Source organism: Echinops telfairi, unplaced genomic scaffold, assembly GCF_000313985.2.
Source record: "Echinops telfairi isolate 266 unplaced genomic scaffold, ASM31398v2 ScPeMD7_7439;HRSCAF=8477, whole genome shotgun sequence".
NCBI classification, from domain to species: Eukaryota; Metazoa; Chordata; class Mammalia; order Afrosoricida; family Tenrecidae; genus Echinops; species Echinops telfairi.
The window spans coordinates 685,379-689,370 of NW_022111339.1; the positions used below are offsets into that span (position 1 = coordinate 685,379).

At 45.2% G+C, this 3,992-nt stretch overlaps 1 protein-coding gene and 1 non-coding gene across 2 annotated transcripts in view; one reads left to right on the forward strand and one right to left on the reverse strand.

Annotated features, from left to right (window-relative positions):
- LOC101659385 (TBC1 domain family member 7) overlaps positions 1–3,992 on the reverse strand; it is a 46,762-nt gene that overhangs the window by 24,474 nt on the left and 18,296 nt on the right. The gene's annotated exons all lie outside the window — the stretch shown is intronic.
- On the forward strand, positions 3,584–3,746 carry LOC115872688. The gene has a single exon (XR_004048004.1). It is a non-coding gene; the product is annotated as a U1 spliceosomal RNA (small nuclear RNA).

Sequence of the window (3,992 nt, forward strand, 5' to 3'; positions counted from 1 at the left end):
CTTCGGCTTTCAGAGGCTGTAACTCTGTAAGGAAGCGGAAAGACGTTTTCCCACAGAGCACCTGGTGCATTTGAACCACTGACCTTGCGGTGAGTAGCAACCCCCTTGTAACCCAACTCATTGGTAGTGAGTTTGTTGTGTCCCACAGATAGTGTTCTGACTCTTCCCCAGTTCAGAATAACGAGGCAGGGAGTTAAGCTTACCTCACATGCAAAAAGATTTATTAGAGAGAGAAGTGGAGACATGTAAGGGCCCTTAAGGCAGCACAGGCCAGTCTCCTGAACAAGGATAAAGGAGAAGTTTAGGTGGTGAAGTGAGCTATGCATTGAGTTGCTAACCACAAGGTCAGCAGTTCAAGCCCACTAGTCACTGCACAGGAGAAAGACAAGGCTGTCTCCTCCTATAAAGACTTAAAATCTCAGAAAACCAAATGGGCAGTTCCACCCTGCCCTATAGGGTCACTATGAGTCCAAAAGGAGTCGATGGCAATTTGAGGCAGAAAGGACATTACGTTTACTCACGAACAGAAGTGAAGGATTCTGGGAATTGGGTCTACATGGGTGAGATTGTGGCAACGAGGAGCACGTGTGAAAAGTTTTCAAAAGTGGAGTGTGAAGTGAAGGTTTATCGTCCTGACTGTCATCACTTATTGAAGAAGCCCTGGTGGTGTAGTGGTTACGTGCTGGGCTGTGATCCACAAGGTCAGCAGTTTGAAACCACCAGCAGCTCTGTGGGAAAAGCCTGGGAGTTCTACTCCTGGAATCAGTAATAACCTCAGGAGCCCATCGAGGGATCACTATGAGTCAGCATTAACTCAATGACAGGGGGGGTTTGTGGGGGGTTTTGAGTCATCACTTATTATGAGATGCTGTGTATACTTCAGGCAATTAGTTCCTGGGGGTTTGTCCTCTGCCTGGCTGTTCTTTGGTCTTGGGTTCAACTTGAAGTCAATTCTGTCTGGTCTGCCTCTGCTCCGATGACTAGTTTAAGCTGGTGAATGCTACCGAGCAAGGGTGTGGAACGAAAATACATTATTCTGACAGAGGAGAAAAGCACATTATTCTTGCAGGGGGAGGAGAAGGTGGGTGGAGAAAATTGAAAATTCTGCCGGCTATTGTGACCTGCCACAAGTTAAAATGTTAACTGGCTGCTGGGTGTGAATCACACCCATTGGCTTGGAGAAATTCATCAAAGTCATCCTGCCTCTTACCTAATCTGTCTCAAATTTGGCAGTAACTATGGAAGGAGCTTATTTAGCAAGGCCAGAATGCTCCTTAGAAGCAAGGATGGCACATATAGAAAGCCCCAAAGATTAAATTTTAAAATATCCTAGAACTAATTGAAAAATTGGGCAATGTAGCAAGATGTAAAATCAACATACAGAAATTCATTGGAATCTTGTATATTAAAGAAGATGACGCCAAAAAGGATATTAAAAAAACACACTACCATTTACAATAACCACCAAAAGACAAAATCTCTAGAGATAAACCATACCAGAGAAACAAAAGATTTATGAAAGAAAACAAAAAAGCATTTGTACAAGAAACTAAGAGAGACTTACATAAATGGATGGGTGTCTCCTGGGGAAACAGCATCTTCACTGAGGGAAGCCGAGGACCGAAAAGAGAGTGTATGCAGACAATTAAGAAGCCCAAAAGGCCAGGATTCTGGTGGAGGGAGGTCTTCACATTTGTGAGTTGGAGATTAATCCCAGTCACACACTCCTGTCTAAAAATCATCCCTCTCAATATCCTCCCACAACAATACTACTTTGCCAAGATGTGAATGCAACATACTGGCATGAAGCAGAGAACTGATAACTAGGTCTGTGGGGCCAGCCCCAATCCCAAATACAAGACCACCACCCCGAACCCCAAGAATTCACTCCATAGGACGGCCCTGAATCTATAGCTCCGGGAGAGGGGAGGGTCTGATCAGAGCACACAGGAGCAAATGAAAAGGGAAGGAGAGAGAGTGGAACACATCCTGGCCCACCAAGCCCCAAGGATGATACTCCTGCTCAGAGCAGCCAAAGCAGAGAGGACTATAGGTCCGGCCCCACCAGGAGACACGACGTCCCTCACTGACCCATTGTGCTACGGGAGACAACACTGGAGGCACAGTGTGGGAATTGTGCCCTATCTGACCCCACCACATGGGGGGAAACACTAAGGGTGTGCAACAGCAGCAAGGGGAGCAAAACAAGTCCCCGGGGAATCCCAAAAGTAGATTTTGGGGCCAGGGCGTGGCACCCCATCAGACTCAACTGGAAAATACTCATGAAGGTTAACAAACAGAGCTGGAGCTATTTATAGGCTTTTCTTTTATTGTCAGGGTTTTTTTGTTGTTGTTTTGCTTTCTTTTGTTGTTTTTGTGCATATTATTGTCTCTGCATGTCTGTCTAGGTAACATGGGCCGGATAAACAATCCAGACAAGAAAACAACGGGAACAATGATTAGGGTTGGTGCATGGGAGGCGGGGAGGCAGGGGGAAGGAAGTGGGTGTCAACAAACCCAGGGACAAAGGAACAACAAGTAATCTAAAATTAGTGGTGAGAAGGGCGTAGAATGCCTTGTGGGGCTTGATCAAGAGCAATGTAGCCAAGAGGAATTACTGAAACCCGAATGAAGGCCAAACATGATAGTGGGACAAGAGGAAAGTACAAGGAAAGAGAGGAAAGAACTGGGAGGCAAGGGACATTTATAGAGGTCTAAATACATGAACATATGTAAATATTTTTATATCTAATGATAGGAAAATTAATCTAAGTACATATATTTATATGTTAAGTATTAAGGTAGCAGATGGACATTGGGCCTCTACTCAAGTACTCCCTCAACACAAGAACACTTTTGTTCTAATAACCTGGCATTCTGTGATGCTCACCTTTCCTGACACAATCGCTGAAGACAAAATGGGTGCATAAGCAAATGTAGTGAAGAAAGCTGACAGTGCCCGATTACCAAAAGATACGGCATCTGGGGTCTTAAAGGCTTGAAGATAAACAAGCGACCATCTAGCTGAGAAGCAACAAAGCCCACATGGAAGAAGCACACCAGCCTGTGTGATCATGAGATGTCTGTCCATGGGATCATGTATCAGGCATCAAAGGCCCAGAACAAAATATCATATCAATGTGAATGAGGGGAAGTGAGGAGTGGAGGTCCAAAGCCCATCTGTAAACAATTGGACATCCTCTTACAGAAGGGTCACGAGGAGGTGAGCCAGTCAGGGTGCAGTGTAGCACTGATGAAACATGCAAGTTTTCTCTAGTTCTTTAATGCTTCCTCCTGCCCCACTATCATGATGCCAATTCGACCTTACAAAACTGGCTAGACCAGAGCATATACACTGGTACAGATAAGAGCTCACAACACAGGGAACCGAGATAGATGAACCCTCAGGACCAATCATGAGGGTAGTGATACCAGGAGGGGAAGGCTGGGAGAGACTGGAGGGACTGACCACAAGGGTCTATATGTGACCCCCTCCCTGGGGGACAGACAACAGAAAAGTGGATGAAGGGAGACAGCGGTCAATATTAGACATGAAGAAAAATGTATAAATTATCAAGGGTTCATACTTACCTGGCAGGGGAGATACCATGATCACGAAGGTGGTTTTCCCAGGCGAGGCTTATCCCTTGCACTCTGGATGTGCTGACCCCAGCGATTTCCCCAAATGTGGGAGACTCGACTGCGTAATTTGTGGTAGTGGGGGACTGCGTTCACACTCTCCCCTGATCATAAAAAAAAAACAATCACGGTTTCATGAGGGAGGGGGAAAATGAGCTGATCCCAAGGGATCAAGAAAGAAAAATGTTTTGAAAATGATGATGGCAACATATGCACAAATGTGCTTAACACAGTGGGTGTATGTATGGATAATGGTAAGAGCTCCCAATAAAAGTATTGAAAAAAAAAAACAAGTGCTAGCTTAATGATACCTTTTACAAGGACGTGACTGATCACTATGTCACCGGCAGCCC